General features: G+C 36.0%; 5 non-coding genes across 5 annotated transcripts; all 5 read right to left on the bottom strand.

The window, feature by feature from the left end:
- Nucleotides 1-663: 663 nt before the first annotated feature.
- Nucleotides 664-736, bottom strand: trnar-ucg (transfer RNA arginine (anticodon UCG)). Its single transcript has one exon. It is a non-coding gene; the product is annotated as a tRNA-Arg (tRNA).
- A 3,332-nt stretch (nt 737-4,068) lies between these two features.
- Nucleotides 4,069-4,141, bottom strand: trnar-ucg (transfer RNA arginine (anticodon UCG)). Its single transcript has one exon. It is a non-coding gene; the product is annotated as a tRNA-Arg (tRNA).
- Nucleotides 4,142-7,466: 3,325 nt separating this feature from the next.
- On the bottom strand, nt 7,467-7,539 carry trnar-ucg (transfer RNA arginine (anticodon UCG)). Its single transcript has one exon. It is a non-coding gene; the product is annotated as a tRNA-Arg (tRNA).
- A 3,314-nt stretch (nt 7,540-10,853) lies between these two features.
- trnar-ucg (transfer RNA arginine (anticodon UCG)) lies at nt 10,854-10,926 on the bottom strand. Its single transcript has one exon. It is a non-coding gene; the product is annotated as a tRNA-Arg (tRNA).
- A 3,316-nt stretch (nt 10,927-14,242) lies between these two features.
- On the bottom strand, nt 14,243-14,315 carry trnar-ucg (transfer RNA arginine (anticodon UCG)). The gene has a single exon. It is a non-coding gene; the product is annotated as a tRNA-Arg (tRNA).
- Nucleotides 14,316-14,863: the final 548 nt, after the last annotated feature.

Genomic DNA, 14,863 nt, shown 5'->3' with positions numbered 1-14,863 from the left:
ATTTTGGATCTGTACAACACCACAATGGATTTCAAAGGAAACAATCCAGATATTCTTTAAGTGTAGTCTTTCATCTTTAATTTGAGGGTACTAACATCCATTTCTATATGTGTCCCCCCAATTTTAGGTGCTCAAAAGTATTTGGACAAAGTAACATAATCCTGAATTAAATTGTTAGTTTCAATACTTGGTTGCAGATCCTTTGCAGTCAATGAATGTTGAAGTGTGGAACCCATAGCCATCACCAGATGCTGGGTTTAGTCCCTGGTGATGCTCTGCAAGGCCTTCAGCTGTCTTTAGTAGTGCCTCTTTGTTCTTGTGGCGTTTTGTCTTCAGTTTTGCCTTAGAAATCAAAACAAACCGGTCAGAGACATAGCAAAAACATTGGCTGTGGAAAAATCTACTATTTGGCAACTTCTTCAAAAGAAATAACGCACTGGTGAGCTCAGGACACCAAAAGGCAACGGAAAACAACTGTGGCAGAAGACAGAAGGATTATTTCGCTGGTGAAGAATAACCCCTATACAGGGTGCAGGGCATCACCTGTTTGTGGTAGGGTTATCAAACATAGCACTGCTGTCTGCAACATTAGAACACCAAGTGGCCCTTCTAAACGTCTCCAGAAAGGAGAGAGACACAACTTCGTCATCGTAACATATAAGACAACCACGAAGGGACTTGAACCCTCAATCTTCTGATCCGAAGTCAGACACCTTATCCATTAGGCCACGCAGTCGTCAACAAGGGAGAGCCCTGGCCCTTCATGTTTCAGAAAGGCGAATGCGCTACGCCGACCTCAATTAATCCTTAGTTATTTACATATGTTCAAGAACATTTCTGTAGCTCATGTAAATCAAGTCACACGACAGGCCTTGAAGTTTTCTGTCAGTTTGAAAGTTTTGCTCCTGACAATCCTTTTTGTATTGTGGCATAGTGGCTGTCACAGTGGAAAGTAAGTTGTCCACAGTTGGATGCAAGCTTGCCTGAAGCACAGGAACGAACTTACTCTCGACGTTCCATGTAAAGACTGAAGAAGTGGGCTTTACATCTGAGGGCAGGGGAATTAGCTCAGGTGGTAGAGTGCTTACTTAGCATGTGAGAGGTAGCGGGATTGATGCCTGCATTCTCCAGTTTCCAGGCATTTGTGTGCCAGTCTCGGCAGTGCAGCTCACTTTTTTGCTGTAGGCTGCAGACGCGGAGGCTCACGTCCAAGATCAACGCATTGTCAGCTTATCAGACACCTCCGTGAAGTTGATTCCTTATTCCTTATTTATTAAAAAAATGAGTAATGGTTACTAATTCCTTATTTCTTATTGCTTACGTTTCAAAAATTAAGTAATGCTTACGTGTTACTTATTTGTGATTTCTCAAAATAAGTAATGATTCAATATTTCATTTTTTTTCAAGATTTCTCAATAAATGAATTATGGATACATATTTCTTGTTAATGTTTACTTGTGTTTTATGTCTGATTGATGTCTTTTGATCAATAAGTAATGGTTTCTAATTCCTTATTTCCATTTTCTTTCAATAAGTAATGATTACAATTTTTTATATTTGTCCCTGTTTTACACGAAATAAGTAATAGACACTTATTCCTGGTTTCAGATTTTCAACAAAGAACATGTACATAGTTTATTATTTCTGAAACACGGTTTCCCAAAAAATAAGAAATGGATACTTATTCCTTATTTCTGTTTCCCAATTTTCCAAATACAGTGATGGTTACTGATTGCTACGTTTTGTTGTTGGTTACTTTTTCAGTTTGCCTGTTTTCTTAATGAAATAAGTATTTGTTTCTGTTTCTAGACTCATGAAGAAACAAGCAATGGTTACTTTTTCCTTGTTTGATTCCTGGAACTCAGAAAATAAGGAATGGTTACTTATTTCAGTTTTTAGTTCTCAGAAAACAAGGAATTGTTTCTTCTTTGTTTCCCGGTTGTCAAAACATAAGGAATGCTAACTTATTTCCATTTCCCTGTTGCTAATACATTTATAAGAAGCGTACGTTTCTACACATAAATGAAATACTCCTTCCTGAAGTTTGTGGAAATGTTATGGAAATGACGTTTATTTTTCACGGTTAGCAATAAAGCTACATGTAACATGATGTCTTCCATTAAGCTTTAGTAAAATCGCCAATTTGTTTGTAGTCTATTTACATGACATGCATGCTGTAGACTCATTCATTGACTTTCCACACGTCTTGACACTTTCTACTTCTGTACGACCTATTCTTGAACATGGAGGAGGATACAGAATTAGTTACAAAATGGTCTCGTGGAAAAAAAAACACACCTAAGGAATTGCAAGAAGACTTTGCAATTCCAGGAGTAAAATAAAAACGACCGGATTACAACACAGCCAGTTCCTCTTACACTTCATGTAAGCATGTTATGCTTTATATAAAGATATGTTGTTTTTTGTTTTCAGTTTCAGATGAGTACCACGATGAATATTACGCTACTATTTGAAAATATATTAATTTTCCGTAAACAAATTATATATGGTGTTGAACCTATTTTTTACTTGGTGTACTACATTGATAAGCCATCTCATACCTGTCTGGTATAATAATAATACTCATCATCATCATCATCATCATCATAATAATCACAGTAATAATAATAATAATAATAATAATAATAATAATAATAATAATACTAGACACCGGTATGATGTTTATGTCATTATTAGATAAGCTACAGTTTGTTAATTTATGTCTGTTTTAATTCATCATGCATGCTCACTGGCACATGTAGATACAGTACTGTAATTACTTACACACATTAGTTTATTTTCCTCCGCTTATTATTTGTTATCATTAGGCTTGATTATAACAATAATAATACTAGTATTTTTAATGTATGTAAAGGGCTGTACGTTTTATTTCACTTTTTCTTAATGACCAACTAGCCTGAAATTATTACATTGTCCCAATATGTACGGTGTGTTACGCAAATTATATTAGCATGGTCTCACTGGGTAATATGGAGCAAAACGCCCAATCTGGTAAAAGTGTGCTCTACACAGGATTTTGAACCAACAACCTTTCAGTTGTCAGTCCAGAATAATAATCAACACAGCTGCATCATAATCATAGTAACAGTAATGGTTTATTTTGTCATATATTTACATTGACAACAAATATTATTATAATTGAATACGGTTTTGTCAAATTCTAATTCAGAAGGGCTGTATTGGCATGGCGAGGTTATGCAAGTATTGCCAAAGCATTTACAGCAAAGGACTGAAGGTAACATAGATTAAGTACAAAACATAATACAGGATACTGGTTGTACATTTAAAAGACTAAACATTAAAAGACAAAGAAAATCTATTTTAAAAGAAAAACATACCTACAATTAGATCCATGAATATTTGGACAGTGACACAATTGTCATCATTTTGGATCTGTACAACACCACAATGGATTTCAAACGAAACAATCCAGATATTCTTTAAGTGTAGTCTTTCATCTTTAATTTGAGGGTACTAACATCCATTTCTATATGTGTCCCCCCAATTTTAGGTGCTCAAAAGTATTTGGACAAAGTAACATAATCCTGAATTAAATTGTTAGTTTCAATACTTGGTTGCAGATCCTTTGCAGTCAATGAATGTTGAAGTGTGGAACCCATAGCCATCACCAGATGCTGGGTTTAGTCCCTGGTGATGCTCTGCAAGGCCTTCAGCTGTCTTTAGTAGTGCCTCTTTGTTCTTGTGGCGTTTTGTCTTCAGTTTTGCCTTAGAAATCAAAACAAACCGGTCAGAGAGATAGCAAAAACATTGGCTGTGGAAAAATCTACTATTTGGCAACTTCTTCAAAAGAAATAACGCACTGGTGAGCTCAGGACACCAAAAGGCAACGGAAAACAACTGTGGCAGAAGACAGAAGGATTATTTCGCTGGTGAAGAATAACCCCTATACAGGGTGCAGGGCATCACCTGTTTGTGGTAGGGTTATAAAACATAGCACTGCTGTCTGCAACATTAGAACACCAAGTGGCCCTTCTAAACGTCTCCAGAAAGGAGAGAGACACAACTTCGTCATCGTAACATATAAGACGACCACGAAGGGACTCGAACCCTCAATCTTCTGATCCGAAGTCAGACGCCTTATCCATTAGGCCACGCAGTCGTCAACAAGGGAGAGCCCTGGCCCTTCATGTTTCAGAAAGGCGAATGCGCTACGCCGACCTCAATGAATCCTTAGTTATATACATATGTTCAAGAACATTTCTGTAGCTCATGTAAATCAAGTCACACGACAGGCCTTGAAGTTTTCTGTCAGTTTGAAAGTTTTGCTCCTGACAATCCTTTTTGTATTGTGGCATAGTGGCTGTCACAGTGGAAAGTAAGTTGTCCACAGTTGGATGCAAGCTTGCCTGAAGCACAGGAACGAACTTACTCTCGACGTTCCATGTAAAGACTGAAGAAGTGGGCTTTACATCTGAGGGCAGGGGAATTAGCTCAGGTGGTAGAGTGCTCGCTTAGCATATGAGAGGTAGCGGGATTGATGCCCGCATTCTCTAGTCTCCAGGCATTTGTGTGCCAGTCTCGGCAGTGCAGCTCACTTTTTTTGCTGTAGGCTGCAGACGCGGAGGCTCACGTCCAAGATCAACGCATTGTCAGCTTATCAGACACCTCCGTGAAGTTGATTCCTTATTCCTTATTTATTAAAAAAATGAGTAATGGTTACTAATTCCTTATTTCTTATTGCTTACGTTTCAAAAATTAAGTAATGCTTACGTGTTACTTATTTGTGATTTCTCAAAATAAGTAATGATTCAATATTTCATTTTTTTTCAAGATTTCTCAATAAATGAATTATGGATACATATTTCTTGTTAATGTTTACTTGTGTTTTATGTCTGATTGATGTCTTTTGATCAATAAGTAATGGTTTCTCATTCCTTATTTCCATTTTCTTTCAATAAGTAATGATTACAATTTTTTATATTTGTCCCTGTTTTACACGAAATAAGTAATAGACACTTATTCCTGGTTTCAGATTTTCAACAAAGAACATGTACATAGTTTATTATTTCTGAAACACGGTTTCCCAAAAAATAAGAAATGGTTACTTATTCCTTATTTCTGTTTCCCAATTTTCCAAATACAGTGATGGTTACTGATTGCTACGTTTTGTTGTTGGTTACTTTTTCAGTTTGCCTGTTTTCTTAATGAAATAAGTATTTTTTTCTGTTTCTAGACTCATGAAGAAACAAGCAATGGTTACTTATTCCTTGTTTGATTCCTGGAACTCAGAAAATAAGGAATGGTTACTTATTTCAGTTTTTAGTTCTCAGAAAACAAGGAATTGTTTCTTCTTTGTTTCCCGGTTGTCAAAACATAAGGAATGCTAACTTATTTCCATTTCCCTGTTGTTAATACATTTATAAAAAGCGTACGTTTCTACACATAAATGAAATACTCCTTCCTGAAGTTTGTGGAAATGTTATGGAAATGACATTTATTTTTCACGGTTAGCTATAAAGCTACATGTAACATGATGTCTTCCATTAAGCTTTAGTAAAATCGCCAATTTGTTTGTAGTCTATTTACATGACATGCATGCTGTAGACTCATTCATTGACTTTCCACACGTGTTGACACTTTCTACTTCTGTACGACCTATTCTTGAACATGGAGGAGGATACAGAATTAGTTACAAAATGGTCTCGTGGAAAAAAAAAACACACCTAAGGAATTGCAAGAAGACTTTGCAATTCCAGGAGTAAAATAAAAACGACCGGATTACAACACAGCCAGTTCCTCTTACACTTCATGTAAGCATGTTATGCTTTATATAAATATATGTTGTTTTTTGTTTTCAGTTTCAGGTGAGTACCACGATGAATATTACGCTACTATTTGAAAATATATTAATTTTCCGTAAACAAATTATATATGGTGTTGAACCTATTTTTTACTTGGTGTACTACATTGATAAGCCATCTCATACCTGTCTGGTATAATAATAATACTCATCATCATAATAATAATCACAGTAATAATAATAATAATAATAATAATAATAATAATAATAATAATAATACTAGACACCGGTATGATGTTTATGTCATTATTAGATAAGCTACAGTTTGTTAATTTATGTCTGTTTTAATTCATCATGCATGCTCACTGGCACATGTAGATACAGTACTGTAATTACTTACACACATTAGTTTATTTTCCTCCGCTTATTATTTGTTATCATTAGGCTTGATTATAACAATAATAATACTAGTATTTTTAATGTATGTAAAGGGCTGTACGTTTTATTTCACTTTTTCTTAATGACCAACTAGCCTGAAATTATTACATTGTCCCAATATGTACGGTGTGTTACGCAAATTATATTAGCATGGTCTCACTGGGTAATATGGAGCAAAACGCCCAATCTGGTAAAAGTGTGCTCTACACAGGATTTTGAACCAACAACCTTTCAGTTGTCAGTCCAGAATAATAATCAACACAGCTGCATCATAATCATAGTAACAGTAATGGTTTATTTTGTCATATATTTACATTGACAACAAATATTATTATAATTGAATACGGTTTTGTCAAATTCTAATTCAGAAGGGCTGTATTGGCATGGCGAGGTTATGCAAGTATTGCCAAAGCATTTACAGCAAAGGACTGAAGGTAACATAGATTAAGTACAAAACATAATACAGGATACTGATTGTACATTTAAAAGAATAAACATTAAAAGACAAAGAAAATCTATTTTAAAAGAAAAACATACCTACAATTAGATCCATGAATATTTGGACAGTGACACAATTGTCATCATTTTGGATCTGTACAACACCACAATGGATTTCAAAGGAAACAATCCAGATATTCTTTAAGTGTAGTCTTTCATCTTTAATTTGAGGGTACTAACATCCATTTCTATATGTGTCCCCCCAATTTTAGGTGCTCAAAAGTATTTGGACAAAGTAACATAATCCTGAATTAAATTGTTAGTTTCAATACTTGGTTGCAGATCCTTTGCAGTCAATGAATGTTGAAGTGTGGAACCCATAGCCATCACCAGATGCTGGGTTTAGTCCCTGGTGATGCTCTGCAAGGCCTTCAGCTGTCTTTAGTAGTGCCTCTTTGTTCTTGTGGCGTTTTGTCTTCAGTTTTGCCTTAGAAATCAAAACAAACCGGTCAGAGAGATAGCAAAAACATTGGCTGTGGAAAAATCTACTATTTGGCAACTTCTTCAAAAGAAATAACGCACTGGTGAGCTCAGGACACCAAAAGGCAACGGAAAACAACTGTGGCAGAAGACAGAAGGATTATTTCGCTGGTGAAGAATAACCCCTATACAGGGTGCAGGGCATCACCTGTTTGTGGTAGGGTTATAAAACATAGCACTGCTGTCTGCAACATTAGAACACCAAGTGGCCCTTCTAAACGTCTCCAGAAAGGAGAGAGACACAACTTCGTCATCGTAACATATAAGACGACCACGAAGGGACTCGAACCCTCAATCTTCTGATCCGAAGTCAGACGCCTTATCCATTAGGCCACGCAGTCGTCAACAAGGGAGAGCCCTGGCCCTTCATGTTTCAGAAAGGCGAATGCGCTACGCCGACCTCAATGAATCCTTAGTTATATACATATGTTCAAGAACATTTCTGTAGCTCATGTAAATCAAGTCACACGACAGGCCTTGAAGTTTTCTGTCAGTTTGAAAGTTTTGCTCCTGACAATCCTTTTTGTATTGTGGCATAGTGGCTGTCACAGTGGAAAGTAAGTTGTCCACAGTTGGATGCAAGCTTGCCTGAAGCACAGGAACGAACTTACTCTCGACGTTCCATGTAAAGACTGAAGAAGTGGGCTTTACATCTGAGGGCAGGGGAATTAGCTCAGGTGGTAGAGTGCTCGCTTAGCATATGAGAGGTAGCGGGATTGATGCCCGCATTCTCTAGTCTCCAGGCATTTGTGTGCCAGTCTCGGCAGTGCAGCTCACTTTTTTTGCTGTAGGCTGCAGACGCGGAGGCTCACGTCCAAGATCAACGCATTGTCAGCTTATCAGACACCTCCGTGAAGTTGATTCCTTATTCCTTATTTATTAAAAAAATGAGTAATGGTTACTAATTCCTTATTTCTTATTGCTTACGTTTAAAAAATTAAGTAATGCTTACGTGTTACTTATTTGTGATTTCTCAAAATAAGTAATGATTCAATATTTCATTTTTTTTCAAGATTTCTCAATAAATGAATTATGGATACATATTTCTTGTTAATGTTTACTTGTGTTTTATGTCTGATTGATGTCTTTTGATCAATAAGTAATGGTTTCTCATTCCTTATTTCCATTTTCTTTCAATAAGTAATGATTACAATTTTTTATATTTGTCCCTGTTTTACACTAAATAAGTAATAGACACTTATTCCTGGTTTCAGATTTTCAACAAAGAACATGTACATAGTTTATTATTTCTGAAACACGGTTTCCCAAAAAATAAGAAATGGTTACTTATTCCTTATTTCTGTTTCCCAATTTTCCAAATACAGTGATGGTTACTGATTGCTACGTTTTGTTGTTGGTTACTTTTTCAGTTTGCCTGTTTTCTTAATGAAATAAGTATTTTTTTCTGTTTCTAGACTCATGAAGAAACAAGCAATGGTTACTTATTCCTTGTTTGATTCCTGGAACTCAGAAAATAAGGAATGGTTACTTATTTCAGTTATTAGTTCTCAGAAAACAAGGAATTGTTTCTTCTTTGTTTCCCGGTTGTCAAAACATAAGGAATGCTAACTTATTTCCATTTCCCTGTTGTTAATACATTTATAAAAAGCGTACGTTTCTACACATAAATGAAATACTCCTTCCTGAAGTTTGTGGAAATGTTATGGAAATGACATTTATTTTTCACGGTTAGCTATAAAGCTACATGTAACATGATGTCTTCCATTAAGCTTTAGTAAAATCGCCAATTTGTTTGTAGTCTATTTACATGACATGCATGCTGTAGACTCATTCATTGACTTTCCACACGTGTTGACACTTTCTACTTCTGTACGACCTATTCTTGAACATGGAGGAGGATACAGAATTAGTTACAAAATGGTATCGTGGAAAAAAAAACACACCTAAGGAATTGCAAGAAGACTTTGCAATTCCAGGAGTAAAATAAAAACGACCGGATTACAACACAGCCAGTTCCTCTTACACTTCATGTAAGCATGTTATGCTTTATATAAAGATATGTTGTTTTTTGTTTTCAGTTTCAGGTGAGTACCACGATGAATATTACGCTACTATTTGAAAATATATTAATTTTCCGTAAACAAATTATATATGGTGTTGAACCTATTTTTTACTTGGTGTACTACATTGATAAGCCATCTCATACCTGTCTGGTATAATAATAATACTCATCATCATAATAATAATCACAGTAATAATAATAATAATAATAATAATAATAATAATAATAATAATACTAGACACCGGTATGATGTTTATGTCATTATTAGATAAGCTACAGTTTGTTAATTTATGTCTGTTTTAATTCATCATGCATGCTCACTGGCACATGTAGATACAGTACTGTAATTACTTACACACATTAGTTTATTTTCCTCTGCTTATTATTTGTTATCATTAGGCTTGATTATAACAATAATAATACTAGTATTTTTAATGTATGTAAAGGGCTGTACGTTTTATTTCACTTTTTCTTAATGACCAACTAGCCTGAAATTATTACATTGTCCCAATATGTACGGTGTGTTACGCAAATTATATTAGCATGGTCTCACTGGGTAATATGGAGCAAAACGCCCAATCTGGTAAAAGTGTGCTCTACACAGGATTTTGAACCAACAACCTTTCAGTTGTCAGTCCAGAATAATAATCAAAACAGCTGCATCATAATCATAGTAACAGTAATGGTTTATTTTGTCATATATTTACATTGACAACAAATATTATTATAATTGAATACGGTTTTGTCAAATTCTAATTCAGAAGGGCTGTATTGGCATGGCGAGGTTATGCAAGTATTGCCAAAGCATTTACAGCAAAGGACTGAAGGTAACATAGATTAAGTACAAAACATAATACAGGATACTGATTGTACATTTAAAAGAATAAACATTAAAAGACAAAGAAAATCTATTTTAAAAGAAAAACATACCTACAATTAGATCCATGAATATTTGGACAGTGACACAATTGTCATCATTTTGGATCTGTACAACACCACAATGGATTTCAAAGGAAACAATCCAGATATTCTTTAAGTGTAGTCTTTCATCTTTAATTTGAGGGTACTAACATCCATTTCTATATGTGTCCCCCCAATTTTAGGTGCTCAAAAGTATTTGGACAAAGTAACATAATCCTGAATTAAATTGTTAGTTTCAATACTTGGTTGCAGATCCTTTGCAGTCAATGAATGTTGAAGTGTGGAACCCATAGCCATCACCAGATGCTGGGTTTAGTCCCTGGTGATGCTCTGCAAGGCCTTCAGCTGTCTTTAGTAGTGCCTCTTTGTTCTTGTGGCGTTTTGTCTTCAGTTTTGCCTTAGAAATCAAAACAAACCGGTCAGAGAGATAGCAAAAACATTGGCTGTGGAAAAATCTACTATTTGGCAACTTCTTCAAAAGAAATAACGCACTGGTGAGCTCAGGACACCAAAAGGCAACGGAAAACAACTGTGGCAGAAGGATTATTTCGCTGGTGAAGAATAACCCCTATACAGGGTGCAGGGCATCACCTGTTTGTGGTAGGGTTATCAAACATAGCACTGCTGTCTGCAACATTAGAACACCAAGTGGCCCTTCTAAACGTCTCCAGAAAGGAGAGAGACACAACTTCGTCATCGTAACATATAAGACGACCACGAAGGGACTCGAACCCTCAATCTTCTGATCCGAAGTCAGACGCCTTATCCATTAGGCCACGCAGTCGTCAACAAGGGAGAGCCCTGGCCCTTCATGTTTCAGAAAGGCGAATGCGCTACGCCGACCTCAATGAATCCTTAGTTATATACATATGTTCAAGAACATTTCTGTAGCTCATGTAAATCAAGTCACACGACAGGCCTTGAAGTTTTCTGTCAGTTTGAAAGTTTTGCTCCTGACAATCCTTTTTGTATTGTGGCATAGTGGCTGTCACAGTGGAAAGTAAGTTGTCCACAGTTGGATGCAAGCTTGCCTGAGCACAGGAACGAACTTACTCTCGACGTTCCATGTAAAGACTGAAGAAGTGGGCTTCACATCTGAGGGCAGGGGAATTAGCTCAGGTGGTAGAGTGCTCGCTTAGCATGTGAGAGGTAGCGGGATTGATGCCCGCATTCTCCAGTCTCCAGGCATTTGTGTGCCAGTCTCGGCAGTGCAGCTCACTTTTTTCGCTGTAGGCTGCAGACGCAGAGGCTCACGTCCAAGATCAACGCATTGTCAGCTTATCAGACACCTCCGTGAGGTTGATTCCTTATTCCTTATTTATTAAAAAAATGAGTAATGGTTACTAATTCCTTATTTCTTATTGCTTACGTTTCAAAAATTAAGTAATGCTTACGTGTTACTTATTTGTGATTTCTCAAAATAAGTAATGATTCAATATTTCATTTTTTTTCAAGATTTCTCAATAAATGAATTATGGATACATATTTCTTGTTAATGTTTACTAGTGTTTTATGTCTGATTGATGTCTTTTGATCAATAAGTAATGGTTTCTCATTCCTTATTTCCATTTTCTTTCAATAAGTAATGATTACAATTTTTTATATTTGTCCCTGTTTTACACGAAATAAGTAATAGACACTTATTCCTGGTTTCAGATTTTCAACAAAGAACATGTACATAGTTTATTATTTCTGAAACACGGTTTCCCAAAAAATAAGAAATGGTTACTTATTCCTTATTTCTGTTTCCCAATTTTCCAAATACAGTGATGGTTACTGATTGCTACGTTTTGTTGTTGGTTACTTTTTCAGTTTGCCTGTTTTCTTAATAAAATAAGTATTTTTTTCTGTTTCTAGACTCATGAAGAAACAAGCAATGGTTACTTATTCCTTGTTTGATTCCTGGAACTCAGAAAATAAGGAATGGTTACTTATTTCAGTTTTTAGTTCTCAGAAAACAAGGAATTGTTTCTTCTTTGTTTCCCGGTTGTCAAAACATAAGGAATGCTAACTTATTTCCATTTCCCTGTTGCTAATACATTTATAAGAAGCGTACGTTTCTACACATAAATGAAATACTCCTTCCTGAAGTTTGTGGAAATGTTATGGAAATGACGTTTATTTTTCACGGTTAGCAATAAAGCTACATGTAACATGATGTCTTCCATTAAGCTTTAGTAAAATCGCCAATTTGTTTGTAGTCTATTTACATGACATGCATACTGTAGACTCATTCATTGACTTTCCACACGTCTTGACACTTTCTACTTCTGTACGACCTATTCTTGAACATGGAGGAGGATACAGAATTAGTTACAAAATGGTCTCGTGGAAAAAAAAACACACCTAAGGAATTGCAAGAAGACTTTGCAATTCCAGGAGTAAAATAAAAACCACCGGATTACAACACAGCCAGTTCCTCTTACACTTCATGTAAGCATGTTATGCTTTATATAAAGATATGTTGTTTTTTGTTTTCAGTTTCAGATGAGTACCACAATGAATATTACGCTACTATTTGAAAATATATTAATTTTCCGTAAACAAATTATATATGGTGTTGAACCTATTTTTTACTTGGTGTACTACATTGATAAGCCATCTCATACCTGTCTGGTATAATAATAATACTCATCATCATAATAATAATCACAGTAGTAATTATAATAATAATAATAATAATAATATTAATAATAATAATACTAGACACCGGTATGATGTTTATGTCATTATTAGATAAGCTACAGTTTGTTAATTTATGTCTGTTTTAATTAATCATGCATGCTCACTGGCACATGTAGATACAGTACTGTAATTACTTACACACATTAGTTTATTTTCCTCCGCTTATTATTTGTTATCATTAGGCTTGATTATAACAATAATAATACTAGTATTTTTAATTTATGTAAAGGGCTGTACGTTTTATTTCACTTTTTCTTAATGACCAACTAGCCTGAAATTATTACATTGTCCCAATATGTACGGTGTGTTACGCAAATTATATTAGCATGGTCTCACTGGGTAATATGGAGCAAAACGCCCAATCTGGTAAAAGTGTGCTCTACACAGGATTTTGAACCAACAACCTTTCAGTTGTCAGTCCAGAATAATAATCAACACAGCTGCATCATAATCATAGTAACAGTAATGGTTTATTTTGTCATATATTTACATTGACAACAAATATTATTATAATTGAATACGGTTTTGTCAAATTCTAATTCAGAAGGGCTGTATTGGCATGGCGAGGTTATGCAAGTATTGCCAAAGCATTTACAGCAAAGGACTGAAGGTAACATAGATTAAGTACAAAACATAATACAGGATACTGATTGTACATTTAAAAGAATAAACATTAAAAGACAAAGAAAATCTATTTTAAAAGAAAAACATACCTACAATTAGATCCATGAATATTTGGACAGTGACACAATTGTCATCATTTTGGATCTGTACAACACCACAATGGATTTCAAACGAAACAATCCAGATATTCTTTAAGTGTAGTCTTTCATCTTTAATTTGAGGGTACTAACATCCATTTCTATATGTGTCCCCCCAATTTTAGGTGCTCAAAAGTATTTGGACAAAGTAACATAATCCTGAATTAAATTGTTAGTTTCAATACTTGGTTGCAGATCCTTTGCAGTCAATGAATGTTGAAGTGTGGAACCCATAGCCATCACCAGATGCTGGGTTTAGTCCCTGGTGATGCTCTGCAAGGCCTTCAGCTGTCTTTAGTAGTGCCTCTTTGTTCTTGTGGCGTTTTGTCTTCAGTTTTGCCTTAGAAATCAAAACAAACCGGTCAGAGAGATAGCAAAAACATTGGCTGTGGAAAAATCTACTATTTGGCAACTTCTTCAAAAGAAATAACGCACTGGTGAGCTCAGGACACCAAAAGGCAACGGAAAACAACTGTGGCAGAAGGATTATTTCGCTGGTGAAGAATAACCCCTATACAGGGTGCAGGGCATCACCTGTTTGTGGTAGGGTTATCAAACATAGCACTGCTGTCTGCAACATTAGAACACCAAGTGGCCCTTCTAAACGTCTCCAGAAAGGAGAGAGACACAACTTCGTCATCGTAACATATAAGACGACCACGAAGGGACTCGAACCCTCAATCTTCTGATCCGAAGTCAGACGCCTTATCCATTAGGCCACGCAGTCGTCAACAAGGGAGAGCCCTGGCCCTTCATGTTTCAGAAAGGCGAATGCGCTACGCCGACCTCAATGAATCCTTAGTTATATACATATGTTCAAGAACATTTCTGTAGCTCATGTAAATCAAGTCACACGACAGGCCTTGAAGTTTTCTGTCAGTTTGAAAGTTTTGCTCCTGACAATCCTTTTTGTATTGTGGCATAGTGGCTGTCACAGTGGAAAGTAAGTTGTCCACAGTTGGATGCAAGCTTGCCTGAGCACAGGAACGAACTTACTCTCGACGTTCCATGTAAAGACTGAAGAAGTGGGCTTCACATCTGAGGGCAGGGGAATTAGCTCAGGTGGTAGAGTGCTCACTTAGCATGTGAGAGGTAGCGGGATTGATGCCCGCATTCTCCAGTCTCCAGGCATTTGTGTGCCAGTCTCGGCAGTGCAGCTCACTTTTTTCGCTGTAGGCTGCAGACGCAGAGGCTCACGTCCAAGATCAACGCATTGTCAGCTTATCAGACACCTCCGTGAGGTTGATTCCTTATTCCTTATTTATTAAAAAAATG

The sequence above is a fragment of the Amia ocellicauda genome, chromosome 14 (assembly GCF_036373705.1).
Source record: "Amia ocellicauda isolate fAmiCal2 chromosome 14, fAmiCal2.hap1, whole genome shotgun sequence".
NCBI classification, from domain to species: domain Eukaryota; kingdom Metazoa; phylum Chordata; class Actinopteri; order Amiiformes; family Amiidae; genus Amia; species Amia ocellicauda.
This window is presented reverse-complemented; position numbering and strand designations above follow the sequence as displayed.